At 43.0% G+C, this 15782-nt stretch overlaps 1 protein-coding gene across 1 annotated transcript in view; it reads left to right on the top strand.

The window, feature by feature from the left end:
• Positions 1–15782, top strand: part of LMLN (leishmanolysin like peptidase) — a 2253233-nt gene that overhangs the window by 1287974 nt on the left and 949477 nt on the right. The gene's annotated exons all lie outside the window — the stretch shown is intronic.

Here is a 15782-nt window from a genome sequence, read left to right on the forward strand (position 1 = left end):
GTATGTCGGTTCTGTCTGGCACCGACAAGACAACTCCTCCGTCGGCTCCATCAGATGATTCGGAGCCGTCATGGAGCCATAAGAGACTGAAGTCCCCTTCTTTAGAGTCTATCCACTTGGCGCCTCGGTCACCATTATTACAAAGTGAACGTAGCCACCATTCTTCATACTCCTCTCAATCCTTTAGGCATTCAGATTATGATGTGGAGAGAGTAGTAAGTAGGTTGCTTAAGTTACACACACTAGCTAAATTACTATCCAGCCCACCTCAACAGGTATCGGCTCCAACTGCCTCTATTTCCATTCCTCCTCCAACTCCATTCAGTTCGGAGCCGGAGTTAATTGGTGTGCGGGTAGTGGAACCGTCTGCTCTGATCACCATCTCTCCTTCGGTTCCGATTACCTCGATTGTTCTATTGAGGAATCTGGATGCCAGGGCTCTCTCTATGGTTCCGAGGGGGGGAGTGGCATCGGACCCTTGTCCCAGACCCCGTTCTCCCCTTGGAGCTTCAGCGCAGGTCAGCTCGGCTTCAACATCGACCTTGGGGCCGTCGCCCTCTGCGCAGAGAAAGATTCCTATTTCTTCGGAACTGGAGCTTTCTCTGCCTCGAGGTCAGGATGCCTTCGAGGTCATGCGGAGTGTGCTGTCCCCGAAACAGCTCCACTACCAGCTCCATCGGCTGTGTCCCCCATAGTGTCTGTGCCAACCTCTGCTCCTCCTCCAGACCCCAAGTGTAGGAAACCGATGCCCCAGGACACCCCATTGGGTGTTCCCTCTTCTTCTGAGGCCTCCCCTGAGCACTCAGAGGAGCCCCCTTGGAAGAAGAAGTGCCAGAGGAAGCACATTGACTCCCCTGAGTCTATCACTTCAGATACAAACTTAGATGAATCGGAAGGGTCCCCGAGGTCCCCTTCTGAAACGGTTTCCTTTTCAGACATCCTTGAAATGCTTAGGCAGAGGGGGAACTGGACTTCCCTATCCCCTACCGAAGAAGAGTCTGTATTCCTGGACACATTCTGTTCCTGACCTTCCACCTCCTGAGTTTCTCCTCCTTTTGACCCACTCATGTCTGTGGTGGCTCAAAAGGCTTGGTCAGCTCCAGACACTGTGGAACCAACTCAGGGGAGACCTAACAAGTTTATTACAGCCCCCCCAGGATAAGCAATTCCTTTCCAAAGGTGTGCCCGTTGATGCCATGGTGGTTGCAGCAGCCACCAAGAAAGAGTTGGCAGAAACCTCTTCATCTGTTCATCCCCCTAACAGAGAGTCTAAGATGATGGACAAATATGGAAAGTGAATGTTTGCTTCAGCAACCTTCTCAATGAGGTCCCTGAACTGTCTTATGTCATTTTACTCATCTTCAAAGGGATCTCCTGAAAGAGCTTGGAGATGCCCTCCAAGATCCTACAGCTGAGAGAGTACAAGCCAAAGTAGCTTCCCAGCTGGCAACTCTTAATTCCATAGCCAACTCCTCCATGAGGCTGATTTCCTATGCAGCTGATGGAGCGAGCAGAGCCGCTGGCTCAGGTGTGGCCCTCAGGAGACATGCTTGGATGCGGCTGTGTCAGTTTGCGGAACCCTTTCAAGTGTCCTTCACCAGTACTCACTTTTGATGGCTCCTTTCTCTTTGGGCCTCAGGTGAAAGACACGTTGACCAAGTGTGAGCAGGAAGGCAAGACTCTCTCTGCTGTGGTAGTCTGTTTTTCCACTCCCTCTAGACCTTACCCCAAGGGTCAGAAGAGTGGGAAAATGTGGTTCCAGAAAACACAGGGATCCTTGCCTGACGCACGTGGTGATTTTTCCTCCAGAGGCAGAGGGGGAAACAACAATAACAGATGCTGCCCTCATGGCAGAGAGGGTCCACAGAACCTGGGTGACAAGGAATCCTTCTCTGGCAAGCCCTTCCAGCATCCCTGAAGGGTTGCCCAGCTGCTCACCTCTGGAGGCAGTCGGGGGAAGACATTCGCTGTACCCAAAAGCCTGGCAAAATTTAACAAGAGACAGATGGGTACTATCCATTATATCCGGAGGTTACAAAATTCCCTTCCATCAATCCCCCTTACAGTCAAAAAAGGCCCTTCCAGATTTTCCACCCAATCTGAGGGAGCAAGCAGTCATAGAAGTTTCAAAACTGCTAGAAAAAAGGAAGTCCCCACAGACCAGCTCGGATCCAAAACTTACTCAAGATTCTTTTTGGTACCAAAAAAGATGGGACTGGAGACCGATTCTGGATCTCGGCAGACTAAACAAATCCGTACAAAGAGAAAAGTTTCAGATGGTCACGCTACAGTCCATTCTACCCTTTCTGGGTCAGGACAATTGGATGTGCTCGACAGATCTTCAGGATGCGTACTACCATATCAAGATGGACAGAGGCTCCAGGAGATTTCTTCACTTCTGGGTAGGGGCCAGTCATTACCATTTCAGAGCTCTGCCCTTTGGTCTCACCTCAGCCCCCAGGGTGTTCACCAAGTGTATGGCAGTAGTCACGGCTCACCTGAGGCATCAAGGATTCCAGGTGTGTTTCCATATCTAGACGACTGGCTCCTCACTGCTACCACCAGGCATCAACTGTTACAAGTGTGGGATTATACAATCTCATCATGCACTCGACTAGGCATCACAATAAATTTTAAAAAATCTGCCTTGTTGCCCTGTCAGTCTATCACTTACATAGGAGCAGAATTAAACACAAGGGAAATGTTTGCAAGATTACCACTGGAAAGAGTTTCCACAATTCGTCAACAAGTGTTAATCCTAATGCAGAGCAAAAGGATTCAAGTCAGATATGTCCTTCAAGCTCTGGGCTCCATGGCAGCTGCCATTCGTCTAGTTCCATTAGCGCGTTTCCACATGAGAATTCTTCAGTGGCTTCTTTTCACGCAGTGGTCCTTTCAGGAGCTTCCCATGTCTCTCATGATCCTGATTACACTAACATGCAAAAGGCACCTGTCTTGGTAGATGGACTCCCCACTAGTGTCTCAGGGCAGACCTTTCATATACAGTGACCATGGATGCCTCCCTGATAGGGTGGGGGGTCATTATCTGGGCAGGACAGTCCAAGGTACTTGGCAGCCTCACGAGTACCATCTGCACATCAATGTCCTAGAAATGAGAGCTGTGCTTCTGGCGTTGCAAGCCCTTCAAGACTCTCTTCCTTCTGGGACCATTGCAGTTCAAATAGACAACATGTCAGTGGTGTGGTACATCAACAAACAAGGCGGAACCAGGTCCTATCCCCTGTGTCGAGAAGCACTCAGACTGTGGCAATGGGCGATTTCCTCCCAACATTTTCTGATTGCGACTCACATCCCTGGGAGATCCAATGTCATAGCGGACAGGCTCAGCAGAGCTATTCTCATGCTTTACGAGTGGTCTCTGAATCAGGAAGATGCGGAGCTTATCTTCCGCAAATGGGGACAGCCTTGCTGCGATCTGTTTGCCACCCCTCTCAACAGCAAATGCAGCAACTACTTCTCCCTTCTTACGCTTCCAGGTCACATACCCAGAGATGCTCTAGTCCACGATTGGCCTCAGGGACTCCTTTATGCTTTTCCCCCATTTCCCCTAATACCAAAACTCATACAGAAAGCAAAATCGTTGGGTTGCAAAATGATCTTCATTGCCCCTTATTGGCCATGACAGATATGGTTTCCATTCCTGCACCCCTACCTTGTCGATCAGCCCTGGTTCTGGACCCGATTCCAAATCTTCTGATTCATCAATCAGGCGGGTTGCATCAATCCCTCCAAACACTCCAGCTTACAGCTTGGTTACTCCACTTCCAACCTTAGCCAGGCTTCCCGGTATATCCCCAGCAGTCCATGATATTATCGTTTCCTCACAAGTCTACTACGAGAAAAACGAATGCTAGTAAGTGGAAATGGTTTTCTTACTGGGCAGAGTCTAGAAATGTGGATCCTTTCTCATCCCCAGTTCATGAAATTCTTGAATTTCTAACACAACTTTTTCAGTCCAGTGTCGCTTCCGCTGCTATTAGAGTACAGTTAGTGGCCATTTCAAATTTTCTAATCTTATTGTTGAATTCTAACATCATGTCTCATAAGTTCTGTAAGGCTTTTCTGAGAGGAACATCTCTTCTTAGACCTCTAGTGAGAAATCCCCCTCCTCCTTGGGATCTTAATTTAGTCTTAACTTCCTTAATTTTGCCTCATTTTGAACTGGCAGCATCATGATCCCTTAAATTTCTGTCTTGGAAGACAATTTTTCTGGTTGCTATTACTTCAGCTAGGCATGTGTCAGAACTTCAAGCACTATGTGTTTGTCCTCCTTACCTGGTGCTTCACAAGGTCAGAGTTTCTCTGAGGACCAGTCCATCCTTTCTTCCTAAAGTCTGTTCAGAGAACAATTTAAATCAATCCATAGATCTCCCAGTATTCTTTACCAATCACAGCAACAAGGCAGAATACAAGCTCCACCAACTGGATGTTCACAGACAATTGCGTTTGTACCTTCATAGAACTAAAGAGCTAAGAAAGTCAGACCAGTTATTTCTCTCTTATGCCTTCAACAAACAAGGCCTCCCAGTTTCCAAGGTGACCTTATCCAGATGGTTATCTAATACTATTACCTTTATTTACCAGTTATGGAATAAAGAGTTACCAGCCAAACCAAAAGGTCATTCTACCAGGGCATTAGCCACCTCCATAGCTTTTCAGTCTAGGTTGCCCATAGATTCAATCTGTGCAGCTGCCATGTGGGCAAACCCTCATACCTTTATCTCTCATTACAAGGTGGATATGGTCTCCTGGAGCAGACCTGACTTTAGTTCCACTGTTCTGAAGAGTCTGTTCCAGTTAGCCACCCAGGATGTTAGGTGCTAGGGACACTGTCCCAAACAGCAAGAATGAAGGTGAGACAGAGAACTTAACATAAAGAAGTTATGTACCTACCATAACATTCCATGTTAGTTGTCTTCATCTCTCCTTCCTTCTTGCATCCCTCCCTCCTTCTCCTGTCCTAGTGGACAGAGGAGTTCTGGTTTTCACTGGCTGAGTATTTTTTTTCCTTATTGCTCTTCTGGCCAGGTTTTTCGTAACCTATTCTATAATTAGATGTATTGAACAACCAATTTTTAGATAACTGGTTTTCTCATCTTATGTCTGGGATTAGCTGTTACAAATGAGATCTAGGTAGCTTTCGCTAGGCATCATGGGATAAGGGGTAGTCTTGAGCCAGTAAACAGCTCTCGAGCTATTGAAGATGGCCGAATCAGAGCCGAGGATCGGCTCCAAACCCAAACAGCGAGAAGGAAGGTGAGATGAAGACAGCTAGCATGGACCGGTATGGTAGGTACATAACTTCTTTTTATCTGGCAGTTAAAACTAAATGCACAAAAATTATCCTGGTATTAATGAGAATATCTCCCTCCAACCATTTTTAAACTTGAGGTCACAAGTTTTTTTAACAGCAATTGCATTTATAGTCATTGGTCTATATTAGTACTGTTTTTTTTTTAAATGCTTATGTTATTCTTGTGTCTTTGTTATTGGTATTTGAAAAAATAAGGGAAAATGACACTTACTTTGTTAACCTTTTTTTTAATGGTTCATGTCTCTTTAAGATTCATTGATTACTGGAATGGTTTTTACTGTTTAAGCAAGTAGTTAGCTTAGTATGGCGACTTTTGATAAAGTCCTAGGTTGTATAGGACAAAAGCACTCAATTCACATTTTTATGTTTTGTTAAATAAATGTTTATTTGGTTTTAATAGTTTGTCTCATTTTGATTCATGAACTGCCAGTGCGAGCTGAGGGGGATGACTTTGACTCCGAGGTTTAACTTCCCCTCGCTACTTCAGCATGTGATAGCTTGGCTCCCACTCTCGCTTGGCTCCCACTCTCCCTTTAGAGCGAGGGATCGGTGAGACTCTGGGATTGTCTGCACCGAGTCTTGGCTCCGAAGGAATTGTCCTTGGTCTGTCTGGGTCTGTCTGCCTTTGAGGTGGTGGAGAGGGTTCTTTCCCAGCTGAGAATAGTGTCAGTTCTCTTAACCTCATATCCATATCCTGTTTCTTCTCTGGTGCCTGTGTCTGAGCCTTCACATGCTCCACCTCACGGACAGCCAGCCCAAAAGAACTTCCAAACAGTTCCACCTATGGAGCTCCCTGTCTCTTCTGATACCTCCCTGGAACATCCCACGAAGGAGGTGCTTCATAAGAGAATGTGCAAGAGGAGGCACCTGGACTTCCCACAGGAATAACTCACAGAAGACACTGGAGGAAGGGGGCCCCTAGTTCTCCACTGGAAGATGTTTAACTTGGAAAGTTCCTAGAGATCCTTCACCAGAAAGGTGGTTGGTGTGCCCAAAACCCTTTCCAGGAGGATTCAATGTTTTTGGAAGCCTTCGGGTGTGGCCCATCTAAATTTTGGGTTACCCCCCCCATCCTGCAGATGGGCTTGTAGATCTTGTCTCCTGTAGGGCGTGGAAGGAACTGGACTGCACGGAACCTATCCCAAAATGACCTGATAAAATACTTAGTGCACAGACAGATAAACAGCACTGGATGAAAGGAATTCCTCTAGCTGCCATGATTGTTGCAGCAGCCAAGAAGAAGGAGCTAGGGAACTGAGCTTCATTGTCTATCCCCCTAACAGGGGAGTCCAGGGCTTTGGACATATTTGGGAAGCAGGTATATGTGTCAGTGACATTCACATTGTGATCGCTGAATTACCTGGCACAGTTCACCAGATTACAGAGGAACTTAATAAAGGAACTATATAATTCTGCCCCAGGGTTCATGTCTGCAGTGGAACAGAAAATCTTTTCCTCCGGAATGGCCACCCTACAGTCCATCTTGAATGTGTCCATGAGGTTAATCTCACATGCAGAGGACACCTCAAGGGAGGCAGAATGAGGCATAGCCATAAGGAGACATGCCTGGATGTTGCTATGTAACTTCACAGAACTTTTCAAGATGTCATTCTTCAATGCCCCCTTTGATGGATCATTGTTTGGCCCAACAGTGAAAGAGACACTCTTCCAGAGTGAACAGGATGGAAAGATCTTGTCTGCCATTGGAATCTACTTTTCTACCCCATAGAGACACTTTTCTCAGTATGGTGATAAGAAAATGTGATTCAAGAAGTCTCAAGGTCCTTTCCAGGAGTCACATGGAGATCTTCCTCAGAGGGAAAGGGTGAAACAATTATGGTAGACACCGTTCGCGTGACAGATTGAGTCCGCAGAATCAAAGATCTTGAGATTCTTTCTCAGACAGGCCCTTCCAGTGCTCCTGAAAGGTTGCCCTACTGTCCTTCTCAGGAGGAAGTCTGGGGGAGCCAGTCCTTGCACCAAGATGCCTGGCAAGCCATCACAAATGACCTTTGGGTGCAAAGGATCATATCCAGATCCAGAGGATGCTTCCTTTCCTTTTTACTTATTCACTGATGTTCCACCCAGACGGAGCTAGTAGCTCAAGAAATTGCAAAGTTGCCAGACAAGAGAGTCATCCAGAAAGTCCCAACAGACTAAACAGGATCCGGAATTTACTCAAGGTTATTTTTAGTGCCAAAAAAGACAGGGTGACCTGCAGCCAGTTCTGGACCTAATTCATCTGAATCAATTTGTAAACAACTCCAAATTCCAGATGGTCCACTCCATTCTACCCGTTTTTCAGAAGGTTGACTGGTTGTGCTCAGTCAACCTTCAAGATGTGTACTATCACATCAAAATGAACAGACACTTGAAGATATCTTAGGTTTTGGCTGGGAGCCAGTCCTTGCCAGTTCAGAGTCCTGCCGTTTGGTCTCACCACAGCCCCCAGGGTGTTCAGCAAATGTATGGCAGTGGTAACAGCTTACCTGAGACTGCTGGGATTCCAAATGTTTCCTTACTTAGACAACTGGCTCCTGACTGCTCCAGCCAGGCATTTACTTATAAAAGCCAGAGATTATCTGTTTCTCCTAGCACCTGCACTGGGAATCACCATCAGCATGCAAAAATCTGATCTGCAGCCATTCCAAGTGATAGATTTCATAGCGTCTGACTTGTACACAGTCAATTGCCTGGCCTTTCTGCCTCAGAATGGAATTTTTACATTGAGAACACACATCAGACAGGTCCTTTCCATTCCAACACCCCCAAAAAGATTGATCCTCAAAGCATAAGGTTCGATGACTGCAACTTACACATGAGAATTCTTCAGTGGACTGTAGTGGTGCAATGGTCCTTTCATCACTATCCTTTGAACCATCCCATAAGATTGTCTCTCATGTGCAGAAATTCTCTTCTTTCATGGATCCACTCCAAAGAAATCCAGCGAGAACTTCTGTTTATCTTTCCTCACCCCAGTGCCACGTTGACCACAGATGTGTGGAGGCATTTCTTGAGACGGATGATCCAATGCATGTGGTCAGTGCAAGAGACCAGTCTACATACCAGCATCCTAGAGATGAGTGGTGCTTCTAGAGTTGCAGCCTTTCAGAGCTTTCTCCCTCTAGAGACTGTGGCAGTACAAATGGACAGCATGTCAGTCTAGTACATCAAATAGAGGGAACCAGATTTTATCCCCTTTGTCAAGAAGCAGTGAGGGTTTGGCAATGGATGATCTCTTTCAACCGCTTCCTGGTAGCAACACACATATCGGGGAAGTCCAGCATTCTAGCAGACAGGTTCAGTAGGACCATCATCATGCCTCACGAGTGGTCTCTTAAACAGTCAGTGACAAACATGATCTTCCACAAGTGGGATCAACCTTGCTGCAAACTATTTGCATCCCACTCCAACAACAAATGCAGTGTTCTTTGCCCTGATTCCTCCACAGGCACAGTCACCGAGAGATGCTCTAGTTCTTGTTTGGCCCTCCAGTCTCCTTTATGCTTATCCTCTCCTACTTCTCATCCCCAAATTTCTTCAGAAAGCACTATGGTTGAAGAGCACACAGTGATCTGCATTGTTCCTTTTGGCCTTGATAAAGTATGGTTTCCCTTCCTTTGTTCTCAATTAATACTTGTCCTTGGATACTGGACCCCAGTCCAGATTTCTTATCTGATCCATCAGGACAGATTCACCCAGATCTTCTAGGCCTCAAACCAACTGCATGATTTCCTCCAATTCTGATGATTGTTAGACATTCCAGGCTTTCCTCTCCAGTTGGAAATTTTTGATATCTTCTTATAAAGCTTCCACTAGAAACATCTACAAGAGTAAATGGAGAAGATTCAGTATGTTGGCTGGGTGCACCAGAAACAATTTTATCCCTTTTCTGCTCCACTCCCAGCAGTGCTGGACTGACTTGCTTGCTTCAATTTTCCAGGATGGAGTACATTTTCTCCACTACAGAAGTTCAATTGGCAGCCATCTCCAACTACAATATAGAGGATAATGCTTCCTTTTTAGCATAATCTAAACTATATAAAGCATTTCTTAGGGGTACTTTCTTACTTAGACCTCCAGTAAAGGACCCCACTCTCCCTTGGGATCTCACTATGTTTTACAAGCTTTAGTACATTTCTCTTTTCAGCTAAGGTAGATCTCAAATTTCTTTCTTGCAAAAACTGTGATTTTTGGTAGCTATAACCTCTGCAAGATGAGGATCAGAACTACAAGCACCATCTTCCAAACCACCGTATTTGATTTTTCACAATGATAGAATTACCTTCCTTTTTACCGAAAGTTGCCTCTGAAAATAATATCATTCAGGTCATCAATTTACCAGTTTTTGTTGCTAAATTTGAAAATAAAAGGGTATATACTCTTCATCTTCTTCATCTTCTCGATGTACATAGACAATTGCGGTTTTACCTGGACAGAACAAAAACATTGAGAAAGTCTGAACAACTATTTGTTTCCTTTTCTAAAATAAGATTGGGAGGGCCAGTTTCTAAGACTACCCTAGCCAAATGGATTACAGATTGCACTTTCTACATCTACTCTTTGAAAGGTATTGCCTTATTTAGACAATTGAAGGCAAATTCAACCTAGTCAATGTCTACTTCAACGCCTTTTTGATCAAGAGCCTCTATTGATGACATTTGTGCAGCTGTCTCTTGATCAAATATTCATACCTTTGTTGTGCATTACAAATTAGATATCACCTTTAGAAATGGAGCTGCCTTTGGTTCTGCTGTGCTCCAGAGCATCCTTCCATGGGGGCCACCCAAGGTTACTGTAGCTGGGGACTCTGTCCCATTGGTTGAGGAATGAATGAAAATAACATCTGATAAAGAAGTTATGTACTCACCATATCATTTCTGTGTTGTCACCTTTCATTCTTCATTAACCCCACCCCCCTTTCCCCTGTCCTTTTCTTTTGGAGAGACCTTATAGAAGTGTTGTTGGGAACCATAGTTCCTGTTTGAGCTCTTGATCTTTCAGCTATCACTTTCCTGTCATAGCATTACTATTTTATTATATGTATATAATGTATTATAATAGTAGCAAACTCGATCTGAGGTGATAGTGTGGTCAGGGACATTATGTGTAAGTGAGGAGCTCGAGATTCAGATCCTAGAATCTTTAGAAAGTGGCCAAGTCTGATCCAAACCCATTGCTTGAAGAAGAATGAAATGGACAGCACAGATGAAATATTATGGTGAGTACATAACTTTTCTGTAATGAAAACTCTCAAACAAAAAAATACATCCCCAGAATACCCCCATAACCTATTAACTTAAAACAAACGTAAAACTATGTACGTCTCCAGATAAAGAAGTTCAACCCTTCTGATAGGAGCAATTGTTCTAAACCAACAGCTGAACCAATAGATATTACCTAACCTAAAATTAAGGTTATCCATCCTAAGGTGCATGTTACAGCCTGTGCTCCTACTTAAAATAATTGATGTTTATTTTTGTCTTATCTTTATTCTGCTCTCATATATGATTAGTAGCTTGTATTCTTTCAGAAAACATTACGTTTTAGCCTGTAGAAAAGGTGCACTGGCTGTCTTTAGATAAAACTAAATTATACAGTCTTATAGTAAATGCATTGATGCATCTAGATACCCATAAAGCTGCTGTCTGTTATTCACGTCCAGTAATTTAAAACTTAATTTTTGCTAATCTGATTGCCCCTTGCAACTTTTAATTTTGTTTGTCAGTAAACAGTGTCCAGAACTGTTGAGATTTATTGCCTACACCTGTAGTCGGCTTTTCTCATTGGAAAAGTAAGAACAGAATGTACAGTTGCCTTCAGCTGCAGAATTCTCAACTCACACTGGGAGCATTTATTTGCTAAATGAAAACTTTCCATTACATTCACAATATTCTCTTATTTTTCAATTCCACTTGCTTACACAAAACACTTATTAGACTAAGCTAAGAGCATTGATCCAGACATTCATTTATGCTAAAGTAAGAAACATTTCAACTTTACATGAATTATAATCTGTGTACTTTACATGTACCACCTCACCTGACACTGTCCCTGGAGAGGGTCGTGCCCCAGATGCCTGTGTGCTTGGAACCAGAAGCATGAGCTCCATTACGGTTTGATCCCACCACACCGGGTAAGTTAAAAATGGATCCCCCTTAACAGAAAAAAGGACACTTCCTTGGTGTAAGATTCTTCTTCCGCATCAGAATCCTAGCTCTTGTATTATTCTTCTCAGATCCCTCCCACCTCTAGATATGATCTAAACCAGAAAACACCTTTTCTTCTAATCCTCCCCAAGGGGAACTCTTCCTATGAGAAGTTCAGCTGATGATGCACCATTGTCTTTTGGAGGGAAAGCAGCTTTCTGAATCCCAGAAGAGGTACTGTAATTTCTTGCATATGGAAGCTCCCAGGCTCTCAGCTGTCCATTCTGTACTTAGAAGCTTTATAGGATATGTTTCATTTTAGTATCTGTTGCTTCTGAGTCTTGACCACTTGCCCTAAAAAGCTCAACAGGTATAATAAGGTCCCTGACAGTCATAAGTGCCTATACAAAAGTAGTATTTCAGATCCTGCAGTTATTTCCACAGATTCAGACAAATGATCAACATGTTTTCCATTCACTAATGCCCTAACAAATAACAAGGACAGTAAAGCTATGGACATGTATGGGGAAAAAGTATGTATCTGCCACTTTAGCTTTTCATGCTGTTATTTATGTGATATGCATGATCAGGCACCTTTCATTTGTTTTTGATGTGACCATACTGATTCTCACCTTTCCTGACAGTGGTTCAAAAACTGCTCTACAAGATGTGATTTTTTATGCCTTTTGGGTTGCATGCTACTCCCATTAAATGTGCATATAATGTGGCAGATTCTTCCATTAGGAGTGCTGCACTGGTTCTCTGCTGAGAAGGTACTCCTGGCTAGGACTCCAGTCCCTGCCAGAGTATGTCAAAGCAACGCTTTAGATACACTTTTTTTTGTCCTTCTGCTGAGATTTAGAAATTGAGAAAAGGGATAAAATTATACAGAGTTTCAAACAACTTTTTTCTTTTTCTCCTCTTCTATAATTTCAAATAAATTACCCCTGTAAGCCAGGTCCTTTATACTAGCAAAAGTCCACTCAGCAGAAAGGAAAAGATCCAAAAAGAAATGACAGGACAAGCCCAAAGCTGATATCAAGGCAGTCAGAGGCTCTCTATCCAGCAAGTCTTCCAGCTTCTGACTATCCCTCTTCCACCTTGTCCCTCCCTCTAGTACTCCAGGTAAACTCGCGCTCTAGTTTTCCCATGAAAAAGATGGTTTCAGACTCTTGGGTTGTAAAAACTATCCATAAATGGTTCACACTTAAGTGGAATTCTTTTCATTTGGAACAGTCAATTCCACTGGTGTCTCAAAACTTACAGCATCTGGTTTCTTCAATTATTACAGACCTTTTACACCAGAGTAATAGAGCCTATTCCTTGTAATCGAAAAGGAAAGGGTGTCTATGCCAGATTTTTCCTAGTTCCAAGAAAATAAGGTACTGGGGGAACATTCAAGGATCTTTTTGTCCTGAACACCTTTTTTGAACATTCCAAAATTCAAGATGTTAACACTCTTTTTCCTTTGATTTTTTTTTTTACAAAAGCTTTTCTGGTTACCTTGGATCTCAAGGATGCTTACCTACACATTTCTATAAATTCTCTTTACAGGAAATTCTTAACATTCTATGCCATTGATTTCTCTTTCAGTTTACTGCTTTGCCTTTTGAACTTTCCATTGCTCCAAGAATGTTAACGTATATAGCCCTGTTTAATAGCATTCTGCAGGCTCCAGTGTTTCCACATATACTGTTATCTCCATGACTTTCTGATTTAAGCCACTTCACTTCACAAAATTTTACAGGACTTAGTTCACTTTCAGAACCTATCTGAAACCACTCTAAATTTCAAGAAACTCAAATCTTCTTCCCCTTCTTATTCTCTGGTGTTCCTAGATTATCACCTAGACACATCACTCATGAAGCATTCCTTCCTTTAGACAACATTCAGTTCTTAACAAATTTACTTTCTGTCCATGGCAAGCCTTCCTTTGACCTTGGTAGGAGATTTTTCTGAGAACCCTTGGATACATGGTACCCACTGTACAGATTCTTGTTGCCATACTACACATGTGGAAAATTCAGTGATACCTAGAATCAGTCTGGGCACTGCACTGTCATCCTTTGTCTTTCCCAAATCTTCTCTTGCTATTTTTGAAGAAATTGTTGCAATGGTAGTTCACTTAGGTAAGGACAAACCTTAGGTGTTCCTTTTACCATCCCTCCTCCTCCTCCGCAAAATATCTTCACAAATGATCAGACAAGGTGGGAAGGGGGTGGATCTCATTCATAGAGTTCAAGCTACAAGGACTTATGTCAAAAAAGGACAGAAAGATAATATAAATATAAAATAAATGAAGGCATTGCTTCTTGTTCTTCAATCTTTCCGTCAAATGCAGTCCCCCAGGAATGCTTCAGATTTTGAAAATCTACACCACTGTCATGTGGTACATTAACAAACAGAGGGTCAAAAAAAACTTTTTTCTGTACAGGCTTTCAGTGATTACTTGGGACATTGCTGGTCACAACAGTATTTCAGTGTGCATTCTGTTGGAATAAAACAGCTTGGTAGATTACCTTAGCAGATCAAAGGTAGAGATTCTTGAATGGTTGTTAAACATATCTTCATAAAGTTTGTCCACCAGTGGGGAACTCCAGAGATAGGGGTCTTCACATTCAATCTGAACCATCAGTTCAGAAAGTTTTCTTCTAGGCTCCTCCCCTACAACAAAACCTGGACAATGGACACCTTCTCCTTCATGTGGAAGGGGACATTCTTGTACTCTCCCCCCACTTTTCCTCTTCTTCAGGAAGTTTTCTGAAGATTCAGAAAGACTGTCCTAAAATTCTCCTAGTGGCCATATTTTTGCCCAGACAGCATTTGTTCTCCCTGGTTTTCCACCTAGCCAAGGGAATCATCATATATTACCCTACAGGATAGACTTTCTCAGACAAAAACGATCTCTAATAAATCCAAACCTTAATACTCTTAAACCTGTGATTTGAGTGATAAGCTTTTAATTGTTTTAGGCACATTTATTCTGAGAATATGCTACAGGTAGTAAAAGAGGCTGTAAAACCTCCAACTAAAAACAGTCATATATTTCGAAATGAAAAATATTTTCTGTTTGGTGCCAAAAGAGTCCTTATCAAGTAGGGATACGTTCTTTCCTTGTGTATTAGTGTGAGTTATTCAATTCTGGTCTGGCATTCGTGGCCATTAAGGTACATTTGCCAGGTATCTGAGCTTGTCTTATCATGGATTCATCTGTTTTTTTTTTTTCAGACTTGAAAGTCAAGCAGTTTGTAAAAGGCATCATGGATGTAAGACCTGAATTATGTGATCGAGGAATTAATTTCACCACCTTTTGAAACCACTTCTTCTGCCTCTTAAAAATATTGTACATGGAAATCAGTCCTTGTTGTCCTAACCACTGCTAAAAGGGGTTTTGCCTTACAAGCACTGATACCTTTCCACTATTTTTAATTTTCCATAAGACAGAGTACCCCTTAGAACTAACCCATGTTCTTTCCATAAGGTGGTTCCCTCCCCAGTCTACCTAAAAACTTTGGGAATTATCCTATCTAATGCATTACTTCAACAGTGATCTAATAAAGAACATAGTACAGTTATGTAAGAACTTGGCATAACAGTAGATGTTTAACTTGATCACTGTTGTAGTACATGCACCCCCCCCCATCATCTCCCTTTTTTCTTTTACTCTTATCTGAGTCTGTCCTCTGTCAACATCAGACTCTTATCTTTTCCAGGGGTAAGAAAGCGTTAAGGAATTTCATGCTCGTCCATCCCTCATATGTCAGCACGTAGTCCTCATGCCTAGGTTTTAGGCTGGATATGAGGAAGGACACCTAAGAATTGACATACTGGCCAGGAGGCATACTGGCCAGGAGTACAGTATTCTTGGCAGGATACATCATTGTCTGTCAGCATTACTGCAACAGTGATCTGTTCAAAACACTACTGTTATGGTAAGTTCTCACACACCTACAGTTCTGTTCACTCAAAAACCGTCTACCAAGAAACACTTGGAGACAAATCAGTACATTTCTTCATCTAAGCAGATGAGAGGGGACCTAAATCCAAAGACTGTTGCTGTTCACAGTTTTGTAGTACCTATCAGTTTTATTTGACAGTGGTCTGTGTTGTTACTTGGTCAATGTTAGTAAAGCCTTCCAGAAAGGAACTTTCACCTGAGCACCATTCAGTGAAATGATCCCACCATGGAACTTGTATATGTTAATCACTGCTGCTGTAGCCTAAGTTGTATGGGTTATATTCTGCTAATGATATAACAGTTGGACAGCTTCCAAAGATTCAGGGCACCTTCGATGTGC

This window comes from Protopterus annectens, chromosome 6.part0 (assembly GCF_019279795.1).
Source record: "Protopterus annectens isolate FY-2018-M chromosome 6.part0, PAN1.0, whole genome shotgun sequence".
Lineage (NCBI taxonomy): Eukaryota > Metazoa > Chordata > Ceratodontiformes > Protopteridae > Protopterus > Protopterus annectens.